We start from the raw sequence: 18,156 nt of genomic DNA, 5'->3' as shown, positions 1-18,156 counted from the left end.
TGCGTATGTTTGTCGGCGTGGTGGCGCTCATTATCGCATGATTTCGAGTGATATGTTCATTCATTGACCCACGTACCGTCATCAAAAGTGATCATTTTACCCAACTTCGCGCGTCATCTGCGACCTTCGGTAAATTCCTCGTTGGCGTTCCGTAATTCTCCTCACACGGGCGTGGTAGCGCTGAGTCACAGGTTGGTGCCTAGGCGTGATAATATTTCTAATAGCTTTTATTTACAAGTTGTAATCACATTTCATCATTTCGTATTGTCGGCGCCTCCAGGATACCAAAGGGGCAACGGGAACACCACAGCTAAAACCCGGGCTGGCCCTTGTGTTGGGGCTCGCCAAAGCCTGCACGTCCTACGTGTTCCCGCAGGGGCACCTTGAGTCATCAAGGTGTTGGTGTGTGGCGTCACCACGGACCCCGAGCCCCCATACCAACGCTGTTATCCGTACCGTGGCTATAGGTTGTAAGGTGAAGGGTTAGAAACTGCAAACGGTGGCGGTCGGGATCTTGGTCAAGTCCCGGCCGGTGGGCTCTTGCCTGGCTATCAGGCTGGAAGCTCCGGGACCCTGCTGAGAGTATGAGGGTGAACCTCAGTCGACATATCGAGAACCCTCAGTCTATACATGACGTATGGCATTTTCAAACCCAAAGAAAAATGATCGGTCTCTGAAAAGAGGCCGCACCGAAGTCCTAAGCAAAGAAAAAGTTTTTGAAACCTTTCCAAAGTTCCTAGTTATTCACTCAGATAATGACAAAGAACCCATTACATCGAAATCGGTCTTTAAGATCGCGAAGTCCCTAGAAAGATCAATTGGCAAGGAGTACCAGGCAAAAAATCTCGCGTCTGGTGACCTATTGATCGAAGTCCAAACAAAAGCGCAAAGCGAAGAACTTCAAAAACAAAAAGATATTGCCGAGCAGAGCGTGACAATCACACCACACCGTACTCTCAATTGTGTACAAGGGGTGATCTCCTAAAAGCAATTGACGAACGAAACAGACGCAGACATCCTAGAAAATCTCCGAAGCCAAGGTGTCAGCGCTGTTCGAAGAATTACCATCCGAAGAGCAAACGAAGAGATCAAAACTAAGCACATAGTGATCACGTTCAACCGCAGCAGTCTACCAGAAAGAGTAAATGTGGCATACATCAGTTGTCCCGTGCGAGCTTATGTCCCGAATCCGAGAAGATGTTTCAAATGTCAGCGGTACGGGCATGGCTCACAGTCCTGCCGAGGAAAAGTTACGTGTGCAAAATGCGCAGAACATGATCATCCATCTGAGAACTGCGACAAAACAGTCATGAAATGTCCCAACAGCAGCGGTGCCCACGCGGCGTACTCGCGATCCTGCGAAACTTTCAAAAAAGAGAAAGAAATCATCCAGCTTAAAGTAAAAGAAAATCTAACTTTTCCGGAAGCGCGCCGAAAACATGCACTGTTTTCAGGCACACGCTATGCGGACGCAGCTCGTCGGGGGGCGGAGCCGCGTCTGGTGTCTACAGGCTGTCAGTACAGCTTCGCTGATCTGGCCTTGCCCCTCGCCCCCCGCGAGCAGCCACAGGCCGCTCAAAAGGCCCCTGCTGTCGAAGCAGGCCCCAAAGCCGACCAAGGTGCCCCAAGTGGGTTCTCTTGTAGAGTCCACTGCGACACCTGCTGTCCCTGCGGTACGTGCCCCTAGGGACAGTGTACCGCCAAAGAGCGCGACACCTTCAGGCACCCAGCTTGAACGAGTGCCTTCTGTGTCCAGGCTTTCTGAGGAAGCAATGGACACAACACCCAGTACATCGGGGACGCCTACCCCGAAACACCTTCCTTTGTCCACTGGCAGAGGGAAGGCAGGTCGCCAGCCAGTCGCTGCCCCTGGGAAGGGCACGTGACTAAATATCTCCTACAGTAAAAACAGATTTTCCGTCACCTATCCCACGTTATTAACATATCAGAAAGTACTAGGACGCTATCAGCTACTCGATAAAATGGCTTTAATTGTTCACTGGAACTGTCGTGGGCTAATACGTAACTTAGGTGACGTAAAGGATATTTTAAATCGGTTCTGTCCCCTAGCCGTGTGCGTTCAGGAGACAAATTTAGGCCCGAAGAACACGAACTTTTTGAAACAATACAAAGTGGTCCGCCGAGACCGTAACACCACTGGTCGGGTTTCAGGTGGCGTGGCCATTATTATGCACTGTAGCACTACTATGCAAGAAATCCGGTTAAATACGTGCCTTGAAGCAGTAGCAGTTAGTGTAGTATCATTTAAAACAATAACTATCTGCTCCATATACATCCCTCCTCATACACAGGTATCAGTTAGAGACTTGGAGGAACTCGTTGAACAACTTCCAGAACCTTTTATATTGGTGGGCGATTTTAATGCGCACAGTCCCTTTTGGGGAAGTCCGACAACAGATGGTAGAGGACAAACTATAGAAGATTTTATCCTAACAAATAACATCTGCATTCTTAACACAAATAACCCAACGTACTGCATACCAAGCACAGGAAGAATGAGTTGGCTTGATTTAGCTCTGTGTTCTCCTGATCTGTACGTCCACCTAAATTGGGAAGTGCATGACAATCCATATGGAAGTGATCATCTCCCATGCCTTATACACCTCACACAACCAACTCCAACACCTACTAAACCACGGCGGTGGAAACTACACCTAGCAAACTGGACACTCTACACGACACATGCCGCATTAGAAAAAGAATACGACGAAAGCTTTAGCGTAGAGGAAATAAATGAAAGATTTACTGTCTGCATTCTTCAAGCGGCATCTGTGTCAATACCCCAAACATCAGGTTTGGCACGAAAAAACCGAAAACCGTGGTGGACAGAAGAGTGTCGTACTGCAAAAAAGAAGCAAAATAAGGCTTGGGGCACCTTCAGGAGGTACTCAACATATGCCAACCTAATAAACTTCAAACAAGCCCGAGCTCAAGCACGTTACATCCGTAGAAGGGCAGAAAAAAGCTCCTGGCAAAACTTTGTATCCTCTATCAATAGCTCTACACCAACCAAAAAAGTCTGGGAGGGTGTACGGAAAATGAACGGCGATTACACAGCCTACACAATCCCTCTGTTAACTCCTCCTGGTATTAAAACAACACTCCAAGAGCAGGCGGACATTTTAGGGGAACATTTTGCCCAAGTGTCAAGCTCATCAAACTACAATAGTACTTTCCTTTCTTACAAAAACACAACAGAAAAACAGAAGCTACCTACCAGAGGTGGTACGAAGGAAGAGTATAATAGTCTATTTAGTACAGACGAACTACGTAACGCACTTGCTACACGCAAGCAAACAGCACCAGGCCTAGATAACATTCATTACGCAATGCTTCAACACTTATCTGAAGACGCAACAACTGCTTTACTCAAGTTCTTTAACAAAGTGTGGGTTACGGGCACAATACCGAAAGCATGGAAGAAGGCTGTAATCATCCCTTTCTTGAAAACAGGAAAACCACATACTCTACCTAATAGCTACCGTCCAATAGCCCTGACAAGCTGTCTGGCCAAATCATTTGAAAGTATAGTAAACGTCAGACTCATGTTCACCCTAGAGCAGCGTAACCTACTAGATACTAACCAGTGTGGCTTTCGAAAGACACGATCAACATTAGACCATTTAGTCCGGCTAGAAAACACAATACGAGAAGCATTTATACATAAACAACAGTGTCTAGCAGTCTTCTTCGATCTAGAAAAGGCCTACGACACTACCTGGAAGTTCGGAATTCTACGCGACTTGGCGAATATGGGAATAAAAGGTAGAATGTTGAACAGCTTAGCTGACTTTCTCTCAAACCGCACTTTTCAGGTACGCATTGGCACAACCCTCTCGCGCATTTTTATACAAGAAAATGGTGTACCACAGGGTTGCATCCTAAGTACAACCCTCTTTATAGTTAAAATGAATTCAATCGCAAAGATAATACCCAGCTCCGTCGAACATTCTATATACGTGGATGACCTACAAATAGCTTGCCGCTCTTCCAACATTAACACCTGCGAACGGCAGATACAGCTAACTATAAACCGACTGTGTGAATGGGCAGACAAAAATGGGTTCCGATTTTCAAACGAGAAAACGTTGGCTGTGTTGTTCTCACGCAAACGAAGACTCCAGCCAGACCCCAATCTACACCTAAATAAACATGTACTGCCCGTGCGAGAGGAACACAAATTCCTAGGTTTGGTGTTTGATAAATCACTAAGTTTCATCCCCCATATAAACTCATTAAAAACAAAAGCAAATAAGGCACTTAACATACTAAAGATTTTATCTCGAAAACGCTGGGGCTCGGACAGAACGTGCATCCTACACTTATACCGATCGTTAGTGCGTAGCATTCTTGACTATGGCTCAGTTGTGTACGGATCAGCAAGGCCGACATATCTTAGAAAACTAGATCCCGTGCATAACCTTGCCCTCCGACTTGCCACAGGTGCGTATAGAACATCTCCCGTTGCTAGCCTATACGTAGAAGCTAATGAACCATCTCTAGATGACAGACGCTCCTTTCTTTTGGTCGCATATTCAATAAAAATCCGCACATTACCTTCACACCCGTGTTTTAACATTATTACGCAGTGCCAAACTAGAACCCTTTATACCAACAGACCCTCTACTATAAGACCACTTTGCCTTAGATTTGAAGAAATATGCAGAAAATTAAATATACCACAGGAATATTTGCATGTTTTAAAAAGACCCCAAGCACTACCTCCATGGAATAACCTGCGTACCACCTGCGATTTTTCGCTAACAAGCTTCAAGAAGAGCGAAGTACCACGAGAGCACCTGATCCAAGAGTTCTACGCCATCCAAGAAAAATACCGGGACTTCACAGAGTTTTACAGGGATGGATCCAAAACACACGAACACGTTGGCTGCGGAGTTATTGGAATAGGGTGGGAAAAAAGTGTACGTCTACCAGGTCATGCCTCAATCTTCACTGCCGAACTTTTCGCACTCTACCTATCGGTAACCAAAACAATAGAAGACAACAACCATAACACAGTTATCTACAGCGACTCTCTGAGCGCACTTCAATCTTTAGCGTCCAAAAAACAGAGTTTACCAATTATAGGAGAAATACTAAAAACTATAGTAGAAGCAACTAAATATAGGAAAGGTATAATATTCTGCTGGGTACCAAGCCATGTCGGGATAAGCGGAAATGAAAAGGCAGATAAGTGTGCAGCTATAGCAAAAAATAATCCCGTCGAACACCTAGAAATACCTTCAACCGACTGGATAGCACAATTTCGGCGAGCACTGAAACAAAAATGGCAATTAAGGTGGAACGAAAGCATAAATAACAAACTCCATGTCATCAAACCAACACTTGGTGAATGGCAATCTTGTAGACACCAAGAACGCTTCATGGAAGTAGTTTTATGCCGACTTCGAATCGGACATACACACCTGACCCACAACTTCCTTCTACATAAAGAACAACAACAACCAACTTGTGAGAACTGTGGAGAAATTTCATCCGTAAATCATTTTCTCATCTCTTGTCCGAAACTAGAACGAGAACGGAAGCAGATCTTTCATCACATATACGAAAAAAACATACCTTTTCACCCTGCACTATTAATTGGGGACGAACCTGAAGTAGAACTAAAACATGTCATCACATTTCTTAAAGCTGCACAAATACTACAGAAACTATAAGACACGTGTGCTTTAATACCCCAAGAAAATAACATAAACATACTTAATAACATCCGAAGTTTGCGCTAACCGGCACCTTGTGTTTGGCGCAGGATAGCCACAGTTGCTTTTGTGCCAAAAAACCCGACACACACACACACACACACACACACGTCCTACGTGTGACCTACTCTTCCAAGCTATCGTCGCGACGAGAAAAGCACCCCGCGACTTCTGGAACATACCGTGCACGTGCGAGGAGAATTATGGAGCGCCAACGAGGAATCTGCCTAACTATTGTCTGCCATAGAAGTGGAAGAAGAAATGGCTTTTATACTTCTACCTACTTGTTTTCTAGAAATGGACAATGAATAAACGGAAGACGCGAACACCTCGGAAACGGCGGTGGTGGGTTCGCCTGGCTTTGCAAAAGCGCGAGAAGTTGGGTCACGCCAAGGCTTCGTTGCCGCACCTCCGGTCGCGCGACGTTGAATACTATCGCGAGTATTGCTGATAGTACGTTTTAGTGCCACTCTTGTCGTAGAGCAAGGGCTGGTTCTTGATCGCGTCGATCAGCATTGCAGCCTACACTTTTGGTGCCATGTTTAATTTTACGACCGGTTGTTTACATGCTAGTGTAGCTTCCACTGAAGCAGAACGACTTTCCGCCGCGTTTCCGCTTCGCCATGGCGAAAAAATCAGTCCGAGACCGATTTGGCTCGCCGCCTGTTTTTCTGGCTGTCTTGCCGCCTAGGCGGGCGAATTTTTGCAATATTTTGCCGCTTCCGACAGCTTCGAGACCAAACGTAGCCTAAGATCCTGCGCGAGCGCGGCCTAACCGGCACCTGAAGGGAAGCGGCGGAAATGTATACCGGAGATTTCGACCACCTGGGGTCTTTAACGTGCACCTAAATCTAAGTAAACGGTCCTCGAGCGTTTTCGCCATCATCTAAAATGCGGCTGCCGCATTTGTTACTTCATTTGTTGCGCATTTGTTGCTTCAGAATGCGGCCGCCGCATTCTCGCCCAAAACTTCACAGAGTGTCAAAGCCTTGACAAACACCGTGACAGTTTTTTCCATATGCAGACATGATTCGCTGTAAATTACCAACCCAAACGGAAGCGCCCAGGTATGAAATTGTGATAGTAGCACCGGTGTCATGAATTATGTCAACGCGAAGCGACGAGAACAAAGGGTGGGTAAGTGGGGGGGGGGGGGGGGCGTTCGACGCCCCCCCCCCCCTGGCTACGCCCCTGGTTCAGTAGATGTTTGGGCCCGGCATGAAAGTTCCTTCTTGGCGGCTCGCTGGTGGCCAATTGGCTTCCCAAAGAGTTCCTGCAGTTTTTGCTTGCAAGTGTCCCAGATGATCAATTCTTCCTCGTGTGTTCGAAACCAAACACACCCGTTCCCTTGAGGTAATTAATGATGTTAGCCAGCATTATAGTCGGGTCCCACTGGTTTCTCTTGCTGGCGCGTTCGTTTTCGATTAGCCAGTCTTCGACGTCCATGCTATCAGTGCCTAAGAAGGTGCCAGGGTCCCAGAGTTGGGTCAAGACAATCGGTGCTGTGGTAGCCGAAGCCGAAGCAGTGGGGCTCTCAGTGGACGTGGTCGAAGGGCCCACGAGATTTCCGCTGCGAAGTTCCGTGATGTGGTCGTGATGTACCCCGCACCTCCACCAAGATGTTACGGGGAGATTCACAGAAAAGGGGGTTTATTTACACTATGTACAAGGAGACTAAAAGTTGGACAGCAACAACAAAGATGGCGAACCTCAGTTTCACTTTTTCCTCATCTCGTCGGCTCTATGCTTCAGCATCTTCTGTGTCTGCTGGACAACTGGCGCATAACAATATTATTAATTTCAATTTTAAACTCTGAAGACTGCGTTCAAAACTGAGAAACCCAGACTTTGTAGCAAATTTATTTGGCTGAAGCCTTTGCTCCTTTGGCTGATGTCGAAAGGACACGTGCCAGCTTGCATGATAATTTGTAAACTGATAAAATTAATAACCCTGGGTATGCACATTCAAGACAATAAGTTATGACAAGCATCGCTGTAACAAATGTTTAACACACTATGTAGAAACAACTATCACTTTTGTTAGCCAGTAACCCTAGTGAGCAGTGTAAGGAAGATGAAGCACTTGAACTCCAGCACTCACTCAGCAATCACGCTGTCCAACAATGAATGCAAAGTAATAGAAAGGTCTCGGAAAAAATGGTGCTCTGCCTTAGTTTTCCTTCACAATATCCTGAATTTCCATTTAGCAAAGCAATCGCAAGCAAATTTTAAGCATTGTTTTGTTATTTCACTTTGCCAAAATACCACAGCCATTCAAACATTTATTTAGGTGTTACAAAATGCATTTTCCCACTGTTAATTTATCATTCAGGCTGTGCTGTCTATCTCAATATCTGTACCAGCCTCATGAACCCCACAAAGTGAGCTGTAAGTCCAAGGCACGGTTTCGGTCGCAAGCTATATTCTGCATGAAGTTTACTTCCTCTGCTGAGGGGCACTTTTCTACCCTATCAGCGGCTTTCATTTTTTACCCCTTTGTGTTGTGCATTTACGTGTTTTAACAGCTTTCACATACCAGATAGTCATATTAAACTGAACTTGTGACTGGCTAACAACTTCTCGCTGTGGAAATGCACGTGCGCAAACAAAAAGCCTACAGTGAAATAATGGTTGATAAACGAGAACCGAGCTTACTCTTCTAAAATTGCGCACACAATAGCCCGACTACACAAATTATTATTGAAAAGCTCAACTGACATTTTCGCTTAGAATGCGCATTCCAATGCCCTTAGAAGCACATTTACCAGCTTGACGCAGCTTTGAAATAAGTTGAGCATTTTTTTTGCTTTAAAAAGAAAAAAGTGCCGAGCAGCCTTTTCAGCAACACCATGACATGATGGGAATTTCGCAAATGAATCGCATCTTTCTTGAGCAGCCTTCTTCAAACTCTCCAATGTGCATTTAGAGTCTAGGAGGCGGGTCTCATTGATGCAGAATAGTTGCTCACAGAAATGAAGCAGCTCAAGAAGGCTGTCTGAAGGTACCTTTAATAGGTTCCTTTCTTGTGTCACATAACACTTCAGTGATACAAGCTCAGTAACCTGCTTGTTATCGTCGATAATGCTGCTGTGACAGAGACTGCAAAGGGTGTACTTGTGCTTTAGAGCATACGCAACATAACAAGCGAAATATTCTAAGCTATCCTCCTCTTCTTGGCAAAGTTCGATGAAACCTTCAAAGCTTGTCTCCACAACATCATCGATTGTTGACTCTGGTACAAGTTCTTTTCTTTGAGGAAAGTTACCAGGTCTTGTGAGTCGTCGATTGCATAGGAGCCACTACAGCTCGGCTGTGAAAACTGTGCAAGCACAATTATTCTGAAAGTGGACTTAAACTCCCTGGCACGTGGAACAGGTGTTTTTAGCCTAATTGTACTAAACAAGTTCTCCAGTGCATGCTGGCTGAGCCTGCTCAACAACATAAATTTGAACTTTTGCTCAACAACCTAATACTGCCTTAACTCTAAGATGCATAGCGTTGACAGTACAGCTCCTGTCTGGACATGCTTCCAAGATGATTTTCCTGCTTTGTCAATGATCTTCAAGCCAGTGAACATGACAACAAAACCTTCCAGAAATGTTTTTGCTTCATCTGCTTTTTGTGCATTCAGATCACTTAGGGCTGTTTTCTTGGTCCTAGAAGTCATTATAGTGAACCACTTTAAAATTTCCCCCAAGAAAAAAGCTGTTGAGTAGGTGACCTTTCTGCACAAGGTACCGCAAGGCTGCGGCAGTGGCATGATGCAGAAGGGCATGTGCAGATGCTACATTCATCTTTGCGCAGTGGTTTGGGTCCAGATCTCGCACTCTCAGGTGCGGTAGAAGTTTTAGTTTATGCCCTGCATCAATTTTGCATGCTTTCCTCACACGTTCAAGAGACACCTGCAAAAACCAAGCCATATTAGGTAATGCGGCCATATAAGAAAAAACATTTGATTTAATTTTCGTTACCCATTTATCAAAAGACAATGGCATATGGCTGAGTCAAATGCACTGGCCATGTACAATAGCTAGGAATCATGTCTGCACGTCATTTATAGGTAACCATAAAAACATGTGAAAATTACCATTTTTGTGCATAGAAACACTGTTTTGTATATTGTTTTTTTTCCTTACATTAGATAATTTACTGAATAACGGAAAATGTTAAATAAATAATAGATAAATATTGAATTAAAAAGAATAGGCTCATATAAATACTTCATACACTACCTCTTCAGAATTATCTCGCCCTTAATTGTTCCCCTTGTAGCCTGCTACAACACTGTGCTTCTAAATTTTCTATATGTATTTGCGTGTCACATATCATGACAGTGCATTATGCCACTTGCGTCTACATTTTTACTATAGCCTTTGTCGCTTTTGCCTTAAAAACCAAACATAACTACATTTTTTGAGGGGCTGAACAAAGGTGCGCAAGAGCAAATTACGTAAGGCTTGCCGAATTGCTGACAAATAAGAATACATTTTGCTATGTGAAAATGTAAAGTGACAATGATATTTTACAGCTCTGCTAATTCAGCCAACCCAAAATGTGTTGGCTTTGTTGCATTGATGTACTGAAAGCGCCAATAGTTCACCAGAAAATAAAAATATTAAATGTTCCTTTTAAGAGACATGCTCCGTTAATAGAAGCGCATTACGACATAAGATATAATTCATAGCCTTACTTTGTTGCATGGCAGGGTATATTTCGCCACAATGGCCTGATAAAGAATTATGTCTTGCCCTCGAACAAGATGTCCCCTTAAGTTTTTCAGTAAGTGTGGCGCATCTGCGATGAAGTACTGACAGGTGTGGTTTCCCATATTTGGTTGCCTGAATGTTGCACAGACGCCAGATGGCCATGTTCCCTGGGCTCAGTCCGTTACAACTGCATCAATGATCATCCCGGGTGCCTCTGCACGCGGTACAACTTCAAATAGGCAATCCTTAACTTGCTGAGCATCGAAAGACGAGCCTGCATGAGGAGAAACAGGCAATTACAACAGCTCAAAAGTACTAAAGATGTTTATGATTCCCTGGCACAAAGTAAGCACAGAAAAGATTTTGTGCTTACGACTCCTATGTTTGCAATCAACTTTCCTAGCTGCAAGATCACATATTTTGGCCTACGTCATTTCACATGGAAATAAACTGTTGCTTGCCTAGTTAGTCAGAAATAATTTAAATATTAGTACTCTGCCAGACTTCACACTAAATTAGAGCACTGCACGGGCCGGATTTTTCGGCCCGAGCCCGGCCCGGGCCCGCTTTACAAGGCCCGAGCCCAGCCCGGGCCCGTGGTTCCAAGCCCGGGCCCGACCCGGGCCCGGGCGTTCATTACTAAGCTTAGCTAGGGCCCGCGTGTGCATGACCAGGCCCGACCTGTAAGAGAAAAAAAAATCTTTTTTTTTTTACTTACAGATTGTACCGTATCTTTCAGCCTCACGTTCTCGAGGTTTAATCAGCTGCAGTATATAAGCAATAAAAGGCCGAAATCTTTGTTTCTCTCACGGGAACATCAGTAATCCGGCCCATTGCCTGTGCTGCTATTTTTCCGCTGGTGCGCATGCACTTACCTTGATTTGTACAATATGGTTCTATGATGTCATTTAGTATGTAAATATACAGGGTGTTTCATTTTAGCTGAACCAAATATTTAAAAATTGCCTGTTGCAGATTGCACAATTATATAATAATCCTTGATCTGAACTACTGATGAGGCGGTCATTACTTCCACGAGAAAACAAAACGCCTAATTGAAGAATTAACATAATTACGCTAATTAACTTTTCATTATTTTAGGCACATCTCTCAATCTACGAATTATAGCCGCTGAGTTCGCAGGCGTATCCACTTGGAACGAATTCTCAGGACTGAACCAGTTTCGAGATAATAATTTTCAAAGTGTCCGACGACATCAATCAAATCAAATCAATTTATTCTCCAATTTACATGCTGGACGATAATTTTGGACCAGAAGCTACATACGTAGCTTGACGTGACCCAAAACACCAGGCAAGGCAATAGTACGTCAGCAAATAGTGTGCGCACATGTACAATAATTCACATATATTTCCAGCTGTCGCTGGAATTCCTGACGGACGAAATAGCTATGAACGGAAAAACGGAGAATATTTCCGTCACGGCGAGTTGAGAGAATTGGAAAAAGTTTTAACGGAATGCATTTTAAACAAAACTACAATAGCAACCATCATCATCATCATCATCATCATCAGCCTATATACAATATACTATAGCAATACTAGCTATACAAAACAACGCAACACCAGCTATACAACATAGCATGAGACTGAATTTTACAAGATTAACATTTGCAACGAAAACGAAACAGATTGTACATTGTACACTCAGAGCCATGCACAAAGGCAGAGTAATAATCACATCAGATACATTACAAGCTACCAACGTATGAGCTGAGTTCTTTCTTCTGAAATTATCGACATTCGTGTATTTGTTCAAAGTGAATGGCAGGTTATGTATTAACGACTGATGCTTATAGAGTGTTCTGAAGTATGGAATTGACCATATCTCAGAATTTCTTGTGTTCGCATTAATGCGACTACGCTCTAAGGAGGCTAATTGTTTTATATAGTTCCAAGCTTATTCTTACGTGGATGTCATAATGGATGGTCAAAACGCCTAGTTGAATATTTAACATAATTACGCGAATTAACTTTTTAATTAATTATTGTACGGCACATCTTTCAATCTACGAATTATAGCCGCTGAGTTCGCAAGGCGTATCCACTTGGAACGAATTCTCAGGACTGAACCAGTTTCGAGATATTCGTTTTCAAAGTGTCCGACGAAATGAATGGGCGTTCCAGTTAACTTTTTGAGGAAAACGCTGTTTTATGCATTGAAGCACAAAAGTAACTGGCCTTAGCGCTAAAATAATGCAATAGTATCGACACTGGTAATAGTGCAATCGCAAAAGCGGTAACATGGGAATGGTTTGAGGAGTGGTTCTTTGTATATTTTATTTTTCCTCACGCGGAAACAATGTTTGTTTTTGTGTAAAATAAAAATAGCGTAGCTTGCACTGCCGGCGCAATGCTAGAGACAGCGGAGCTGATGGGCACCTAGCTAATCCTGGCTTTTGGGCTAGGCTAAGCACTACGAAGTCATCCCCAGCATTTCCCGTAATTTATTTATAATTGATTGATTATCGATTAGCTATTGATTGGCTATCGATTGTCTATCGCAAGATATTGGCCACGTATTTGGGCTAGGCTAAGCACTACCAAGTCATCCACCGAATTTTCCGGAATTTATTGGTTATTGATCGATTATAGACTGGCTATTGATTGGCTATCAGTTGCCTATCGATGACTGACTAAGTTTAAGTAGTCCCCACCATTCTTAGCTAGACTTATCCAGGCTCAGCTTCGCTAGTTCACAGGTGTATGTGCCATTGCGACCCCCCCCCGACCTCTCCGTCTGGTCGGGCGCGGACGTGGTCACTTGGTCGAACTCCTTCGAGGATCTGGGGAGTGACCACAGGATCCTGTGTGTGACCGTGGGAGAGAATGAAAGCGAGGAGGACGTCTGCCGAAAGGCCAGAATTGTGGACTGGGATAGATTCCGGGAAAATAGATAAAGAGGAGGGACCGATTGAAGACATCAGCGAATGGTGCAGAGAACTACTCGCGGACGTAGAGAAATCCACCGATGAGATCGAACGGACGGACTGGCGACAAGAACCCCCCCAGAGAAGGAGGAGACAGATCCCGCGGAGCTGGGGACGACGACGCTCCCCAACCGTCCAGAGTAGACAGCCGGCTGGCACATCTCGTTGCGGCCAAGAAATCCATGCAACGGAGAGCGAGCAAGCAAAAACTCAACAGGAAGATACGCAAGAAGATCGCCGAAATCAACCGGGAGATCAAGACGCATTGCGGCCACCTGTGCGAACAAGAATGGCAGGAGCTGTTTGACACGATGAACAGGAACATGAGCGCGGGACGCACCTGGAAGATTCTCAGGCACCTGCTCGACCCGGGAAGCACCAGAACGGCGACCCGTACAGAGATGGCCAAGCTGCGATACAAGTACAAGGACGACCCTGAAGCCTTCGCAGAGGAGATCGTGCAGACGCACCTCGCTCGACCGGAAGGGAAGAGTCACCCCGAGTATCGCTGGGCTCCCAACGAGGAGCTGGACGCAGACTTTTCCTTGCAGGAAATTAGAGCGGTCCTCCAGCTATCGAAGACCAAATCGGCGCCTTGTCCTGACAGGATCACCAACAAAATCCTTAGAAACCTGAACGACGACGCCATCGAGAAGCTCTGCGAGTACATCAACTCGTGCTGGAAGGAGGGCCGAATTCCGCAAGCGTGGAAGTCCGCGGACGTTATACTCATACCAAAGCCGGGCAAACCGCTAGAGGTCCGAAACATGAGACCGATCTCCCTCACGTCCTGCGTCGGGAAAGTGATGGAGCATGCCTGCCTCAACAGGGTGACGACGCTCCTCGAGAAGCAGGACGCCTTCGGCACCCACATCATTGGTTTCCGGAAGGGACTTTCCACTCAGGACGCCATGCTGCAGATCAAGGAACAGGTCGTGAACGCTCCGAGTATGCACGTGCGCGCCTTACTCGGGCTAGACCTCAAGAGCGCCTTCGACACGGTGAAGCACCTGGCCATATTGGACAAGATCAGCCGACTCGATCTCGGGGCGAGGTTCCACCGATATGTCAGCAGCTTTCTGATTGGGTGCGAGGCGACGGTCAAGATCGACGGGGCCACGCCACGAACGGTCCGAATGGGCGGTGCGGGAACGCCGCAGGGCTCGGTACTTTCCCCCATGCTTTTCAACCTCACCATGATCGGCTTGCCGGGGCGTCTCGATGCAATAGAGGGCATCAATCACACGATCTACGCAGATGACGTGACGGTGTGGACCACGGAGAACACGAGCGTCGGCGAAATGGAAGACCGGCTGCAGCGGGCCGTCCGGGAGGTGGAGCGGCACCTTGAAGGCACGGGACTAGTCTGCTCACCCGACAAGTCAGAGATCCTACTCCACAGACCGCGCAAGAAAGGACCCCTCCCGCAGGGCGTGCTCGACGCCCGTCGTATGGGCGCACACGTCACGACGAGGGAGGGGACCCTAATACCGACGGTGTCCAAATTGCGAGTGCTCGGCCTGTGGCTGGAAGAGAACGGTGCCTACCGCGAGCTGGTTTCCCGACTGCAGAAGAAAGTAGCCGCCGCCACGCACCTCGTGCGGAGGGTCGCGAACAAGAGGAAAGGAATGAAAGAACACAACGTGACGAGGCTGATACAGGCGTACGCGCTGAGCCATATATCGTACGTCGCCGCGTACGCCGACTGGAACAGGAGTGAAACCGACAAGCTGAACGTGGCGATCCGCAGGGCGTTCAAAACCACCCTGGGGGTACCCCAGTACACTCCAACCCACAGGCTCCTCGAGCTGGGCGTGCACAACACGCTCGAGGAGGTCGCCGAGGCGCAGAGAATCGCGCAGCTGGAGAGGCTGTCGGGCACCAGAACGGGAAGACGAATCCTCGACCTGCTTGGGATTCGATATCACGAGGCAAGGGGACTCAAGGAAACGCTTTTACCGGAAGTCAGGGACGCCATACAGACGGAAAACATGCCGAAGAACATGCACCCGGTGCATGACGTGCAACGACGTAAACGCAGGGCGGTAGCAATCCTCGAGGAGCACGGAAGACGAGAAGGCGTCCTCTTCGTCGATGCAGCCAGGTACCCGCGGCCCGCCGTTAACGTTGGCTGCGAAGAGGAACGACGACCACCACCGCCACTACAACAGAATGTGCGAGACGAACCGGGGATGCCAACACCACCATCACTACTACTACTACGACAAAAACGGCAGCAGCAAAAGCGCCCACATCAACGACACGGCCGGCCGACGGCGTCGGCGCCCGCCTTCTCCATGGCAGTCGTAGATACGAAGGGAAGGATACGAGTCACGGCATCAGCGAAGCTGCCGTCGGCCGAGGCAGCGGAGGAGATGGCCATAGCCCTCGCGGTACTCCACGGAAGTACGGAGGATAGCCTGATCATTAGCGACTCCAAATCAGCTATCCGGAACTACACCAAAGGTGTCCGCGGATGTGGCGCGCATGCTCAACGCCAGAGTCGGGGACTTCGTGTCCGGCACGATTACGAACAAGGCCCTCAAATGGTTCCCCGCGCACGTTGGGGAGCTTGGCACCACCAAAGACAACAGCCGCGACAACAACGACAACAACAACACCAACGGCCGAAGACACACCGGCATTCCGCCCAACCACAACGAGCGCGCCCATCTCGTCGCGAGGCAGCTTACACGCCGCGACGCGATCCCCCAGAGGGCAGCCGCCGCCGTTGTTGTGCGGGGCCCCAATGGAGGAGTTACCAACACAACCCAAATCGCGGCGGACGGAGCTGGGGGCCACGGGGACGCCAACCGCGACATCAAGGAGTTTCCGGCCTCATGCCGAGAGGTTCTTGGTCACTACAAGAAAGAACGTAAGAAATATCCAGAACCCCACGGGCGGCTGGACAGGTCCCAGGCAGTCGACCTGAGGCGGTTGCAGACAGGCAGGCGCGGATCCAGGGGGGATGTCTGGATGTCCTGATTCCACCCCCCCCCCCTCAGATTTCTGCATCGCCCCCTCGCTGACCGGGGGATGCCCCTGTCGCAAAATATATATATATATATATATATATATATATATATATATATATTGTGACGGCTCGGTTGGAACGACGTTTATTAGGCCCGGGAGCTCGTCAGCGCGAACCAGCGCAGCACACAGGCGATGATGATGAACACATATACAGGCGAAGAGGAGGATAGGTAAAAGTGCGAGGATGATGATGATAACATACAGATGAGGAAGATGTGCGTAATAAACGCCTACACTAATTGCCCCCCGACGTGAAAGCGGCCATCCTGGCCGGCCGTCAAGGTGTCGAGGCACGCCTCGTGAAGAGCTTCATGCGGGAGACGTGGACAACCTCGGTATTGCGGCAACGGCGGTCTGTGGGGGCGTCAAGAGGAGTAACGCGATAGTTGACAGGCGAAGTCTGTCCAAGGACTATGTACGGCCCGATGAACCGTGGCTGGAATTTTTCGCATAAACCAGGGGTGCGAACAGGAGTCAGGAGAAGGACCTCGTCACCAGGTCGAAAAGATACAACGCGGTGGCATTCGTCGTAAATATTTTTCCGGTCTTGTTGTCTGGCCTCTGTGTTCAGGCGAGCAAGCTGGCGACAGTGGTCGAGTCGGGAAATGTACTCTTCGCACGATGATAGAGATGTATTAGCCTTGGAATTGAAAAATGAAACGTCCAGAAAGAAAGCAGGGGAGCGTCCATAAACGAGGTAAAATGTTGAGTAGCCAGTTGTGCGCTGCACGGCCGTGTTATAGGCGAAAGTGACGAATGCTAAAAGAACATCCCAGTTTTTGTGGTCTGGTTAAATATAAGCGGCGATCACGTCGGCAAGGGTGCGATGAAACCGCTCGGTCAGGCCGTTAGTCTGGGGGTGATAGCTAGAAGCTGTCTTGTGGGCTGTGCCGGAGGCACGAAGAACTTCGTTTAGCAGTTGGGAAAGGAACGCCTTTCCACGGTCACTGAGCAGTACACGAGGAGCACCATGGCGTAGAATAATGGCTTCAAGAACGAAGTGAGCAACTTCCGAAGCAGAGCCAGTAAGCACAGAAGCTGTCTCAGCGTAGCGCGTCAGATGGTCGACGGCAGTCACTATCCATCGATTGCCAGCAGTAGTGACTGGAAGGGGCCCGTAAAGGTCGATCCCAACAACCTCGAACGGGGCTGCAGGGCACGGAAGCCTCTGTAATTGGCCGACAGGAGCAGATGTTGGGAGCTTGCAACGCTGGCAGGGAGAGCAGGAACCGACGTATCTGGCGACACTAGCAGAAAGGCCAGGCCAATAGAAACGACTTCGAATGCGGTCATAGGTTTTATGGAACCCAAGGTGGCCAGCTGTCAAATCATCGTGAAAGGCGTAGAGGACACGAAGTCGGAGAGAGCCTGGTAGAACTGGCACCCAGCGTTTCCCGTCAGGATGGTAAATACGGCGATACAGCACGCCATCGTCCAGCTGAAAGCGCGCGAGCTGGCGACGGAGGCGCGCGTTAGGTGGACGAGAAGCACCAGAGAGGTGATCAATGAAGCGTTGACAGTACGGGTCAGCCAGCTGACGAGAGGCGAGTGGCTGATCATCGTCGAAAGGCAGTTGGTACACTGAGGCCAAGGAGGAAACCGTAGCAGTGTCGGTCGAACTGGTGACGTGCGAAGCGATTTCAGAGGCGTCGAGCGGGGCCGTAGGAAGCGGGCAGCGAGAAATAGCGTCGGCGTCTTGGTGTTTCTTCGCGGACTTGTATAT

The 18,156-nt window shown here is 47.7% G+C and overlaps 1 pseudogene; it reads right to left on the bottom strand.

The window, feature by feature from the left end:
- Positions 1-483: 483 nt before the first annotated feature.
- Positions 484-10,569, bottom strand: LOC125947261 (uncharacterized; annotated as a pseudogene).
- Between the last annotated feature and the right edge of the window lie 7,587 nt (positions 10,570-18,156).

Source organism: Dermacentor silvarum, chromosome 7 (assembly GCF_013339745.2).
Source record: "Dermacentor silvarum isolate Dsil-2018 chromosome 7, BIME_Dsil_1.4, whole genome shotgun sequence".
Classification (NCBI taxonomy): Eukaryota; Metazoa; Arthropoda; class Arachnida; order Ixodida; family Ixodidae; genus Dermacentor; species Dermacentor silvarum.
Note: the sequence above shows the minus strand (reverse complement) of the source record. Positions and strands in the feature narration are given on the sequence as shown.